Source organism: Phyllobates terribilis, unplaced genomic scaffold, assembly GCF_046119375.1.
Source record: "Phyllobates terribilis strain yellow unplaced genomic scaffold, ASM4611937v1 Scaffold_35__1_contigs__length_13245226, whole genome shotgun sequence".
Lineage (NCBI taxonomy): Eukaryota > Metazoa > Chordata > Amphibia > Anura > Dendrobatidae > Phyllobates > Phyllobates terribilis.
Window position 1 is genome coordinate 2,731,613 of NW_027362795.1, and position 15,069 is coordinate 2,746,681.

Here is a 15,069-nt window from a genome sequence, read left to right on the forward strand (position 1 = left end):
GGAGCGGAGCCGTGTGTGTATGAGGTGTACGGAGCGGAGCCGCGTGTGTACGAGGTGTACGGAGCAGAGCCGCATGTGTACGAGGTGTACGGAGCAGAGCCGCGTGTGTACCAGGTGTACGGAGCGGAGCCGCGTGTGTACCAGGTGTACTTAGCGGAGCCGTGTGTGTTTATGGAGCCCTGTATGTACATAGCCCTGTGTCTATGGAGCCATGCATGTACGGAGCGGAGCTCTGTGTGTACGGAGTGGAGCCATATGTATATGAGGTGTATGGAGCCGTGTGTGTATAGAGCCGTGTGTGTATAGAGCCGTGTGTATGCTGTATACATCTCTATACCCCCCAGGTTCGGTCGAGACACCGCGGCTCTTTATCAGACTGTAGAAAACTGACACTGGACACTCGGTAAAACTGCGCTCGGACGTCTCTTGTTTCTCGCACAGATATTGATAACATAAGATGGAGTCAGACGAACCCTCCTACAAAACCTGATAACAAAGTCATTACTACAGGACTGGATGAGAAAGGGATTTATTCTACAAGAAACGCTGGGGCCACAAATGAGAGAATCCGGGCCCCGTGGCTGGATACTCCGGGCCCCCAGCGTGTTAGGGCCACACGGGATCTTTGTTCCTGGAGCTTCTCTACTTGGTATAATGAGACTCTGATCTTGTTCTTATAAAGAGGGTTGGAGTAGAATAGAAGCTGCCTGAATATGAGGACCTTGTCTGATCTCTATGTCCTTATATACAGAGCTATGGAGATAGCGCTATTCTCTGTATAATAGATGTGATGTCGCTGGAGCCCTAATATTCCTGTACAGGGGTCTCTGTAGAGATAATCTTACCCCAGAATTATGGATTAGGAGAAAGAAAAAAAGGGATTGGGGACATTTTATTGTAACTTCCGTTAAAAAAACCCTGTAATCTACTATATAATCGGCTAATGTTTTGGCTAATTTGAATACTATTCCACCTGCTGATTTTGATGCTGATTTTGATGTGTTGTCTGATTTACCTGCCGGTAATGAGAATGTAGCCTTCACTGGCGGCATCTCGTCTTCTTTTCTACCTCCCACTAGTCCTGGTAATTAGTGTTGAGCGATACCTTCCGATATCAGGAAATATCGTATCGGATTGGATCGGACCGATACTCAAAAAGTATCGGATATTGCCGATTCCGATACCGGAAACCAATGCAAGTCAATGGGACACTAATATCGGAATGAAAATAAACCCTTTCTTTCCTTGTAGGTTAATTCTACATGAAGTAAAACAACTAAGAATAATGTATAATGTATGCGAAAAGCCGGCAATTCATCAGCGCATACACCGGTACCCGACAATTTACAAGAGAAAGAATAGAGCTTCACACATAGATTAGATAGATAGAAACATGTCAGTCACATATATATGAAGTACAGTGACAGTGTTGGTTACTGTACTTGTCATTTAGTGTAAAGGATTTATATAAAAAAATAATAGTGTTTTCTTGCACCGTCTCTTTAAGAAAGCCGGCCGGCAATTCAGCATCTGTACCCGACAATTTAGAATTGAAGGAATAGAGAATCACACATAGATTAGATAGATAGAAACATGTCAGTCACATATATATGAAGTACAGTGACAGTGTTGATTACTGTACTTGTCATTTAGTGTTAAAATAAAGGATTTATTTTAAAAAAAATTGGCGTGGGGTTCCCCTTAATTTTAGTCTCTAGCGGAGGTTAAGCAGACAGCTGGGGCAGATGTTTGAAGCCTGGGAAGGGGGTAATACCCACGGAGCTTCCCAGGCTACTAATATCAGCCCCCAGCTGAATACCTAGCCTTTACTAGCTATTAAAATGGGGGACCCCCCAAAAAAAATGACGTGGGGTCCCCCCTATTTTAATAGCTAGCAAAGGCTAGGCAGACAGCTGGGGGCTGATATTAATAGCCCAGGAAGGGAGCCATGAATATTGGCCCCCTCCCAGGCTAGAAACACCAGCCGTCAGTCGCCCCAGAAATGGCGCATCCATAGGATGCGCCAATTCTGGCACTTAGCCTCGCTCTTCCCACTGCCCTGTAGCGGTGGCAGTGGGGTAATAGGGCTGGGGTTGATGTCAGCTTATAATGCCAGCTGACATCAAGCCCAGGTTAGTAATGGAGAGGCGTCTATAAGACACCCCCAATACTAACCCCATAGTGAAAGTTAAAAAAAAAACACCCAGAATAAAGTCCTTTAATTGAAAGAAACACACAATTCTTTATTGTTCTAAACTAAACCATACTTACCGTCACGCCCATTCCAGCTGAAGCTAACGATCTCCTGCAATAAAAGAAAAATAATAAAGCAACCTCATCCTTACCTTTCCATGGTTCCCACGACGGCTCCAGCTCTGCTACATCGAGATGACAGGCTGGACCGCAGCAGAACGCTGCCATCCAGCCTGTCATCCCGCGGACACTGAGAAGCGCAGGCTTGCTTGCGCTCCTCAGTGTCTCTCTGTGACGGCATCCAGATGAGCCGACAATGAACTCGGCTCACCTCATGCACGTCACTGACAGTGTGGGAGAATTCTCATGCTGAAGCGCTGAGTGCAGGAGAATTTTCCCACGCTGTCAGTGACGTGCATGAGGTGAGCCGAGTTCATTGGACATGACCTCACCTCATGCACGTCACTGACAGCGTGGGAAAATTCTCCTGCACTCAGCGCTTCAGCGTGAGAATTTCCCCACGCTGTCAGTGACGTGCATGAGGTGAGCTCATGTCCAATGAACTCAGCTCACTTCATGTACGTCACTGACAGCGTGGGAGAATTCTCACGCTGAAGCGCTGAGTGCAGGAGAATTTTCCCACGCTGTCAGTGACGTGCATGAGGTGAGCTGAGTTCATTGGACATGAACTCGGCTCATCTTTATGCCGTCACAGAGAGACACTGAGGAGCGCAAGCATGCCTGCGCTTCTCAGTGTCTGCGGGATGACAGGCTGGATGGCAGCGTTTTGCTGCGGTCCAGCCTGTCATCTCGATGTAGCAGAGCTGAAGCTGTCGTGGGATCCATGGGAAGGTAAGGATGAGGTTGGTTTATTATTTTTATTTTATTGCAGGAGATCGTTGGCTTCAGCTGGAATGGGCGTGATGGTAAGTATAGTTTAATTTAGAACAATAAAGAATTGTGTCTTTATTTCAATTAAAGGACTTTTTTCTGGGTGTTGTGTTTTTTTTAAATACTTTACTAGAAATTCATGGTGGTCATGTCTAATATTGGCATGACCCCATGAATTTCGGGCTTAGGGCCAGCTGATAATGCCAAGCTGGCCTTAACCCCTTTATTACCCAGTGAGCCACCGCACCAGGGCCCTGGATGAGTTGGGTACAGAGCCAGAAGATGGCGCTTCTATGAACGCGCCATTTTCCGGGGCGGCTGCGGACTGCAATTTGCAGCGGGTGGGGCCCAGAAAGCTTGGGCCTCCCTGCGTTGCAGATTCCAGCCCCCAGCTGCCTAGTTGTACCTGGCTGGACACAAAAATAGGGCGAAGCCCCACGTATTTTTTTTTTTAATTATTTCATGAAATTCATGAAATAATTAAGAAAAAAAGGGCTTCCCTATATTGTTGTGTCCGGCCAGGTACAAATAGGCAGCTGGTGGTTGGGGGCAGCCCGTTCCTGCCTGCTGTACCTGGCTGGACACAAAAATAGGGCGAAGCCCCACGTATTTTTTTTTTTAATTATTTCATGAAATTCATGAAATAATTAAGAAAAAAAGGGCTTCCCTATATTGTTGTGTCCGGCCAGGTACAAATAGGCAGCTCGTGGTTGGGGGCAGCCCGTTCCTGCCTGCTGTACCTGGCTGGACCCAAATATAGTGCGAAGCGCCACGTCAATTTTTTTTTAATTATTTTATGAAATAATTTTTTAAAAAAAGGGCTTCCCTATATTGTTGTGTCCGGCCAGGTACAAATAGGCAGCTGGTGGTTGGGGGCAGCCCGTTCCTGCCTGCTGTACCTGGCTGGACACAAATATAGGACGCAGCCCCACATCAATTTTTTTTTAATTATTTCATGAATTTCCTGAAATAATTAAAAAAAAATTGAAGTGGGGCTTTGCACTATATTTGTGTCCAGCCAGGTACAGCAGGCAGGAACGGGCTGCCCCCAACCACCAGCTGCCTATTTGTACCTGGCCGGACACAACAATATAGGGAAGCCCTTTTTTTCTTTATTATTTCATGAATTTCATGAAATAATTTAAAAAAAAAATACGTGGAGCTTCGCCCTATTTTTGTGTCCAGCTAGGTACAACTAGGCAGCTGGGGGCTGGAATCCGCAGCGCAGGGAGACCCAAGCTTTCTGGGCCCCCCCCCCCCGCTGCAAATTGCAGTCCGCAGCCACCCCGGAAAATGGCGCGTTCATAGAAGCTGGATGCTGTACCTGGCTGGCATACAAAAATATAGCAAAGCCCACGTCAAAATTTTTGGGAAAAATTAATTAAAAAAATAATAATTTAGGGACTGCATCTTTATTAACTCCTCAAATGTCATTTAGTGTTAAAATAAAGGATTTATTTTAAAAAAAAATTGGCGTGGGATCCCCCATAATTTTAGTCTCTAGCGGAGGTTAAGCAGACGGCTGGGGAAGATGTTTGAAGCCTGGGAAGGGGGTAATACCCACGAAGCTTCCCAGACTACTAATATCAGCCCCCAGCTGAATACCTAGCCTTTACTAGCTATTAAAATGGGGGACCCCCCCAAAAAAATGACGTGGGGTCCCCCCTATTTTAATAGCTAGCAAAGGCTAGGTAGACAGCTGGGGGCTGATATTAATAGCCCAGGAAGGGTGCCATGAATATTGGCCCCCTCCCAGGCTAGAAACACCAGCCGTCAGCCGCCCCAGAAATGGCGCATCCATAGGATGCGCCAATTCTGGCACTTAGCCTCGCTCTTCCACGCTGCCCTGGTGCGGTGGCAGGGGGTAATAGGGCTGGGTTTCATGTCAGCGCCAGCTGCCATGAAGCCCAGGTTAGTAATGATGGGCGTCTATAAGACTCCCCCATTACTAACCTACAAAGTGTTAAAAAGAAAAAACACACACTACACCCAGAAAAAAATAATTTATTTGAAATAAAACAGACCATTTTATTTAATTCTTAGTTTACTAAAAAAAAATACTTACCTGTCCACGTTCCTGCGCTGATCTCCCATGCACAGCTGTCACATCTGGAGATGGTGACAGCTGTGCATGGCTGCTGTAAGCTCACACTGCCGGGAATACGTCCGCTCCCGGCAGCGGGAGCCACTGACTGAGGTCACCGGAGTGCATTCAGGCAGCGCAGCTCCGGAGACCTCCTTTACGGCACTGCTGTACCGTGGGAATTTCTCACGATACAGCAGGGCCGTAAAGGAGCTGACCGGAGCAGCGCTGCCTGAACTCCGGCGAACCCGCTTATGCAATGACGGGGCTGCTTTACGGCCCTGTCATTCTAGCGGCGGCAGCGGTTCAGAGCGGTCACATTCTATGTGGCTGCTCTGAACTGGAGATCTTCGTGGGACACTCGTGGACTACTACGGAGGGGTAAGGATAAGGTTGTGGTTTATTATTTTATATTTTATTACAGGAGATCGATGGCTTCGGGGAATTAGGTGTCTAGGTGAGTATAGGTGTAGTTTTTTATTTTTTACTTTATTTTAGGTGGCGATCGGCGGGGACAGGTAATGTATGAACTAATTTATTGTAGGTAACCACTGGCCACCAATGACATGTATTTAACATTTATTGGGGACACAGTAGGGCAATTTATATAGCAGGATCAGGCTGATGGGAACTACTGCTCCCATCGAGCTGATCCTGCTGGCAGGAGTGGACGGGGGACAGACATAGGCCGATGGGAGTAGTAGTGTCACATCGACCTATGTCTGCCTGCACGCGCACACCCGCAGACATCGCACAGACACCGCACACACTCGCAGACACCGCACACACCCGCACACATCCCGCAGACATCGCACAGACACCGCACACACTCGCAGACACCGCACACACCCGCACACATCCCGCAGACATCGCACAGACACCGCGCTCACCCGCAGACATCGCACAGACACTGCACACACCCGCAGACATCGCACAGACACCGCGCACACCCGCACACATCACACAGACACCGCACACACCCGCAGACATCGCACAGACACCCACACACACCAATCATGACGGGCTGATGGTCTGGGAGGTGAGGCTGACCTGTGCGGCCGTGGGAAAGTTCATGTGAGTTCATGCAATGCAGTCAAGCATGAACTCACATGAACCCTCTGAGGGCACCGCGGCAACTTCAAATGAACAGCTGATCGGCATCACCTGATACCGCAGCTGTTCATTTGAAATAACTAGCGGGAAAGCGCAGCACAGAACGGGAAAGCCGGCGGTGAAGTCTTTTCACTGCCGGCTTCCCCGTCCGGGTCCTTCGCTCCCCGCTCCTTTGTGCTGCACTCCCCGCCCGGTCCTAACTTACGATCGGGATGGGAGGTGGCGAGGGGAGCGGAGGATCGGGGTGGGAGGCTGCGGGGAAGCAGTATGGGGCTGTGTGATTGTTTAAAAGCCGGCGGCTTTTTACCGCGCGCCGGCTTTTAAACAATCAGGAGAATTCTCCCACGCTGGGATGGCATTCTGATGACAGGCTGGATCGCAGCTGAGCGCTGCCATCCAGCTTGTCATCCTTCAGAGAAACGGCAGAGCCCAGGCATTATGGGAACTTCCGATTCCGGTATTCGATATTGTAAAAGTATCGGAATTAAGTATCGGAATTCCGATACCGCGAATATCGGCCGATACCCGATATTTCAGTATCGGAATGCTCAACACTACTGGTAATATTATTGACACCTTTCAGGATCGTGTTATCCGGGAGGTTGAATCATTGATTTATGTACTCCCGCTTTCTAATTTGTCACAAAATGAGAAATCGGCTTTGAATGAAATTAAATCTTGGAAGGATGTTGTACGTAAAGCAGATAAAGGTGGTAAAATAGTATTACTTAATAAAGATTTTTATGTGGCAGAGTCATTGTCGCAATTGGCAGATTCCAATACTTCTACACCTTTACCTAGTGACCCCACATTTAAAAATAAAAATTTATTGAGATCTTTATTAAGAAAATACGTAGAGAAAGGCGTTCTATCTAAATCTACTGCTGAAAAGCTTCTGCCAGAATTCCCATTGAGGCCTTATTGGTATACTATACCAAAAATCCATAAGTGTACCAAAATCCCCCCAGGCCGCCCTATTGTCTCCGGGGTGGGCTCCCTTTTGGAGCCTCTCTCGAGATATATAGATTGGCTTTTAAAACCGTTTCTACAAAAAATACCTTCATTCATAAAGGACACTGATAGTTTTCTGGTTGCTCTAAAAGTCTAAAGGAGGTTAACTGGCAACCTGATTTTTCTCTATGTTCTATAGATGTTACCAGTTTATACACTCGCATCCCCAAAGCACTAGGGTTGGAGGCAGTAAAAAAATTCCTGATGCAGTCTAATAAAAGTGAGTAATTTTCCTCATTTTAGAAAGCCTTGATTTTGTGCTCTCAAATAACTGTTTTCAGTCCCAGAACCAATGGTACCGCCAGAATACCCGCAGCGTGTGTCTATGCTAATATTTTTTTTATCTTTTTGTGAAACGCAATTTATTATTTCCTGCAAAAATCCGTTTGTTAAGTGTATTAGATCTTTTTTAAGATATATTGATGATATTTTCATCGCTTGGTCGGGTACCGCAGAAGATTTTACGGCTTTTGTTCAGTTTTTGAACACCACAAATACAGCTAATATGAATTTTACTGCGAATTTTGGAGGACTTTTTCTTGATTTTCTGGATGTTTCCATTTCAATTGAAAATAATACCATTCACACATAATTATTTAAAAAACCTTCAGCTGGTAATACTTTGTTACATTATAATAGTGCTCATCCAGTGCAGACTAAATCTGGGGTTCCATACAGCCAATTTCTCCGTCTGCGTAAATTGAATACTTCTGACCAAACCTTTCTTGATCAGGCTTCTGAGTTGAAAAACAACTTTCTTGCTCGTGGTTATCCTAGACATGAACTAAATACCGCACTTGAGAAAGCACAAAAATTTACACGAGATAGTCTTTTATCAAAACGCTATAAGTCATCCTCCCATCATGCACAAATGGCTACTAAAAGGTTTGTAACACAGACCTGTAGAAGCGTCTTCACGTGAAACAGCTGTTGTTGGCTTTTTTCTTCCCCGCTCTCCCTGCTTGCCGGACTTTTTATCCTCAGGGAATAAAGATTCTGCTTTTAAGGACTGGTGAGTGCAGCTCATTTTTCTTTCTTATGGTTATTTTGGAATTATTGACAAGTTTATTATGACATCATAAAGGTGAGTGCAACCAGCACTTATTTAATATATATTTGAGTCTTGATACTGCACTTACAATCTGCGCTCTCTCCCCTCTACTTATTTTATAGTATGTTTTTGGAGTGTGGGAGGAAACTGGAGAACCCGGAGGAAACCCACACAAACACGGGGAGAACATACAAACTCCTTGCAGATGTTATCCTTGGTGGGATTTGAACCCAGGACCCCAGAGCTGCAGGGCTGCAGTGCTAACCACTGAGCCACCATGCTACCCTACCTTTCCACCCCTCTTTGTTACTTCGGGAGCCGGGCTAACTATGGGGCAGCCGCCACTGGCCGTTGAGCACTGGTCAGCTGCCCATATATTGATAGATTGGATGATTCTAAATGCAGCGACACAAAATATCTGTATATTTTATTTTTTTTGTTATTCTATTTTGAATGTGGTGAAAGGGGGGGATTTAAACTTTTATATTTTTTAAATATTTTTAAAAGCATTTTTTTTTTACTTTTCACTTCCTTCAATAGTCTCTATGGGAGAGTAGAAGCTGCGATCATCAGATCACCTGTGTGTAGCAGAAATGCTCACTGGCTATGAGCGCCGACCGCTAGGCGGCGTTCATAGCATCCTGGCAATGACAACCGCAGGGGTCTCCTGCAAACCCCAGGTTGTCATGCCAACCCATTGGCGATTCACGGTCATGTGACCTGGTTTTGGCTCCCATTCTTGAGAAAAAATACTGACCAAAAACTGATAGTGGGGCTATAGCCTTAATTTGAGGGTATTCACATCCTAATTGAAGGGTTTAGGAATTACAGCTCTTTAATATGGAGCAGTATCTTTTTCATGGGACTAAAGTAATTGGACAATTATCTCAAAAGCTCTTTCATTGACTGCATGGGCTCTTCCCTCATTAATCCATCATCAATTAAGCAGGTAAAAGGTCTGGAGCTGATTCCAGGTGTGGCATTTGTATTTGGAAACTGTTGCTGTGAAACCATAATGCGGAAAAGAGCTCTCATGGAATTGAAACAGACCATCATTATATTATATTAATATTAAAGTGTAAGAAATGCACAGTGGCATAAAGTAACCTCACTAGTCAAAAGGGAAAAACACACCCGACGCGCGTTTTGCACCTGGCTTCGTCATGGGGAGATGGTGGACTGAACAACCAGGCTATTTACATGTAGGACCCAATCAAAAAAGTTGTAACGCATGTGGATTCCTACACATACAAAATGAATGGAACATCATCCAAGAAGCGGTAGTGACTTCAGACGCTATCTTCAGATGGCCCGCCCTCTAAAAACAAGGTGCCTGTGCGCATGATTGATGGTGCTGTTTTCATGTGATGCGACCAACACGTGAGAGGAAGCAGTCATCTCACCGCTGACGCGCCAATACTGGAGGTGCTGACGGATTCGGCACATAAAAAAAAACACATGATAATGAATAATGTGGTGGCAGAATGGGAAGTGATGTACGATCACATCATTATAGTCACGGTCATGTGGCTGGGCAGAGAAGATCACATGGAAGGCAGTCACATGATCAGTTCTTCACAATACAGATGGACAATGACCCAAAACATAGTGCGAAAGCAACCCTGGAGTTTTTTACTGTAAAGAAGTGAAATATTCTGTAATGGCGCAATGGTCACGTCAGTCACCAGATCTCGACCCCATCGAGCTGCATTTCACAGGCTGAAGACAAAACATAAGGGAGAAAGACCCACAAACAAGCAACAACTGAAGTCACTGCAGTAAAGGCGGCAAAGCCTCACAAAGGAGGAAACCCGGCGTTCGGTGACGTCCATGGCTTCCAGACTTCAGGCCGTCATTGCTGCAAAGGATTCTCTACAAAGTATTAATGAGCATTTTATTTATGGTAAAGTTAATTTCTCCAATTACTTTTGCACCCCTGGAATGAGGAGGCTTCGTAGAAAAATGGTTGTAATTTCTAAACGTTTCACAGGAGATTTTTGTTTAATCCTTTTAATTAAACCTGAAAGTCTCCACTTCAATTACATCTCAGTTTCATTTTAAATCCAGATTAGCGGCCTGCAGAGCTGAAATCACCACGAAGATTCACTGTCCAAATATTTCTGGACCGAACTGTATTCATATATTTACACTATATGGACAAATATTGCATCTCTTGCCCCCAAAACAAAACCCAAAATGTTCTCCTGCCCCTTTTCCTAACTCCCAATCCCCAAATAGACAAGGACATTCGGAGTTTCCAATCCTCCCTCTTTGGCCACGGCCCCACTATCAGTATTTGGTCAGTATTTTTTCTCAGGAGTGGGAGCCAAAACCATGTGAGGAGCAATCAGAGAAAAGGTATAATGGAAACAAGTCACCAATTCTGCATTTATCACCAACTCCTGGTTTTGGCTCCCACTCCTGAGAAAAGATACTGACCGAATACTGATAGTGGGGCCTTTTGTAGATAAAGCATCTTCAGCCTCGGCTCTTTACCTCCTACAGACAACATGGGGGGAAAACAAAACACTTTTTATTTATCAGTTATATTTTATTACAGTTTTTATTACAGGCAAATTACAATAAAATGCCCCCAATCCCTTTTCCCTTCACCCAATCCATAATGCTGGGGTAAGATTATCTCTACAGAGACCCCTGTACAGGAATATTAGGGCTCCAGCGACATCACATCTATTATACAGAGAATAGCGCTATCTCCATAGCTCTGTACACAAGGACATAGAGATCAGACAAGGTCCTCATATTCAGGCAGCTTCTATTTTACTCCAACCCTCTTTATAAGAACAAGATCAGAGTCTCATTATACCGAGCAGAGAAGCTCCAGGGACCAAGACCCCGTCTGCTCCTAACACGCTGGGGGTCCGGAGTATCCAGCCACGAGGCCCAGATTCTCTCATTTGTGGCCCCAGCGTTTCTTGTAGAATAAATCCCTTTCTCATCCAGTCCTGTAGTAATGACTTTGTTATCAGGTTTTGTAGGAGGGTTCGTCTGACTCCATCTTATGTTATCAATATCTGTGCGAGAAACAAGAGACGTCCGAGCGCAGTTTTACCGAGTGTCCAGTGTCAGTTCTTCTACAGTCTGATAAAGAGCCGCGGGGTCTCCGATCGAACCTGGGAGTATACAGCTGTATACAGCGTACACACATGGCTCTGCACACACACTGCTCTCCTCCATACACACACGGCTCCGTACACCCCCGGCTCCGCACACCTCGTACACGCGTGGCTCTGCTCCGTACGCCTCGTACACGCGTGGCTCCGCACGCCTCGTACACGCGCGGCTCCGCTCCGCACGCCTCGTACACGCGCGGCTCCGCACGCCTCGTACACGCGCGGCTCCGCTCCGCACGCCTCGTACACGCGCGGCTCCGCTCCGCACGCTTCGTACACGCGCGGCTCCGCTCCGTACACCTCGTACACGCGCGGCTCCGCTCCGTACGCCTCGTACACGCGCGGCTCCGCTCCGTACGCCTCGTACACACGCGGCTCCGCTCCGTACACACGCGGCTCTGCTCCGTACACCTCGTACACACGCGGCTCTGCTCCGTACACCTCGTACACACGCGGCTCCGCTGCGTACACCTCGTACACACGCGGCTCCGCTCCGTACACCTCGTACACACGCGGCTCTGCTCCGTACACCTCGTACACACGTGTCTCTGCTCCGTACACCTCGTACACACACGGCTCTGCTCCGTACACCTCGTACACACGCGGCTCTGCTCCGTACACCTCGTACACACGTGTCTCTGCTCCGTACACCTCGTACACACGCGGCTCCGCTCCGTACACACACGGCTCCGCTCCGTACACCTCGTACACACGCGGCTCTGCTCCGTACACCTCGTACACACGCGGCTCCGCTCCGTACACCTCGTACACACGCGGCTCCGCTCCGTACACCTCGTACACACGCGGCTCTGCTACATCCACACTGTAAACCCCTCCTGACCCCACACATAAACTTCAGCTCATCCAGCACCATGACAACCAGCACAGCAGAGTCCTGCATCCACTGAGGCCCCTGATCATGTGACCCCTGACTCCTCCCCTCCTGTGACCTCATCACAGCTCCTGTGCGCACAGAGCAGCCATATATGTGGTAGCGGCTCTGCAGGTGGAGGTATGTGGAGACCCCATTACTGGGCGCAGGGGGCATTAACCCCTTCAGCACGAAGACTCTTTTGGGGTCTTGTGTTGCCCCTTTATAAGAATCATAAGGTTTTTGTTCTGTCTCCTGTAATAGATACATACGACCCAACTATGGAGACAGGAAGGGAGGAAACGTATTGTTCTCATAGTACAGGACCCCTTTACTGCCCCCACAGTGTAATGCCCCCATTATGCCCCTTATGCAGGATGTATGATGCCCCCACACAGTGTAATGCCCCCATTATGCCCCTTATGCAGGATGTATGATGCCCCACAGTGTAATGCCCCCATTATGCCCCTTATACAGGATGTATGATGCCCCACAGTGTAATGCCCCCATTATACCCCTTATGCAGGATGTATGATGCCCCCACAGTGTAATACCCCCATTATACCCCTTATGCAGTATGTATGATGCCCCCCACAGTGTAATGCCCCCATTATGCCCCTTATGCAGGATGTATGATGCCCCACAGTGTAATGCCCCCATTATGCCCCTTATACAGGATGTATGATGCCCCACAGTGTAATGCCCCCATTATACCCCTTATGCAGGATGTATGATGCCCCCACAGTGTAATACCCCCATTATACCCCTTATGCAGGATGTATGATGCCCCACACAGTGTAATGCCCCCATTATACCCCTTATGCAGGATGTATGATGCCCCCACAGTGTAATGCCCCCATTATGCCCCTTATGCAGGATGTATGATGCCCCCACACAGTGTAATGCCCCCATTATGCCCCTTATGCAGGATGTATGATGCCCCACAGTGTAATGCCCCCATTATACCCCTTATGCAGGATGTATGATGCCCCCCACAGTGTAATACCCCCATTATACCCCTTATGCAGGATGTATGATGCCCCACACAGTGTAATGCCCCCATTATGCCCCTTATGCAGGATGTATGATGCCCCCACACAGTGTAATGCCCCCATTATGCCCCCACACAGTGTAATGCCCCCATTATGCCCCTTATACAGGATGTATGATGCCCCCACACAGTGTAATGCCCCCATTATGCCCCTTATACAGGATGTATGATGCCCCCACACAGTGTAATGCCCCCATTATGCCCCTAATGCAGTATGTATGATGCCCCCACACAGTGTAATGCCCCCCCTTATGCTGTATGTATGATGCCCCCCCTCCACAGTATAATGTTCCCAAAGTACCACCTGAGGTTTTGCAGTTGGAATAATCCCTCTGGGATTGGTTTCCCTTTTCCTGCTCCCCTACATGTAGACCCTCGAGCATGTATACATGCATGTAGGGGAGCTGGCATTACTAGATATCGAGGCTTTGTACAGTAATATACCGCATGAGGATGATATCAGAGGAGTAAGACATTTCTTGAAATCAAGATCAATAGAGTGTAGCAGACATAATGACTTCATGGAGGATCTTCTAAAATTCACTCTTACTCATAACTTCTTTCTTTTTGACAGGAAGTACTTCCACCAGCTCAGGGGTACTGCGATGGGGAGTCTCTGTACCTCCTTGTATGCTAACCTATTCCTGGGCTGGTGGGAAGAAACCACAATATTCTGGGATGATCATATGTGGTGGCATCCATATATTGGGGTGTGGTATAGATATATTGACACTATTTTTATCATCTGGTCAGAGACGAGTGAAGAATTTCTTGAATTTGTTAGAGAATAAATTAAATTATTACCAGTTCCTTTTCCTGGATGTACCAACCAAGAAAGTATGAGATGGGACCCTAAGGACACTCCACTACCATAAACCTACAAGCACTAATAAACTATTGAAGTGGGATACCCACCACCCCATCCTCCTTAAAAAAAAGCAATATCCAAGGGCCAATTTTTACAGTTGAGATGAAACTGCTCTAATGTCACAGATATTAATATACAGGCAATAGACATGAACACCAGATTCATGGAAAAAGGTACCCGCAGTACATTTTGGATTCCACACGATTGTTTGCAGAAACAAAGGAGAGACAGACACTCCTCCATACCTAACCAAGAGAGCAAGAAAAAGATGGGATAACACCAGTAATAGGAACTTGTGACAATCAGAGTGACCTTAGCTTTAATGTACTCCGAAAACCCTGACCGACCTGGACCTGAGGGTGCTGTGGGATCTACTCCCACAATAACTTCCCAGGCCTGTCTGAACACTCCTAGCCTGTTTGACCGCCTCTCTGGGGGCCATATACCCAGACTCGCTCCTGTATATTGTTGCAGTGTCAGTTCCTGTCTGAACACTCTCCTAGCCTGTTTGTCTCTGTGTCCGTATCTTCCCTTTTCCTCCAGTCTCTGAACCTGCACCTAACTCCTACTCTTTGTCTCTGTACTTCTGTTGTGAGTTTGGAGTCCACTCGCTACTTCATTGCAAGTACCTTGTGTGTATCTGGTTCTGCTTCACCCTTCCAGTCTGTTCAGTGTGAACAGAGCCCTGTCCTCTCTGCTCTGCCTTGCTCACCGCTCAGGCTGTTCCTTCTTGCTCACCGCTCCGGTGGTTCCTTCCTGCTCTGCCTTGCTCACCGCTCCGGTGGTTCCTTCCTGCTCTGCCT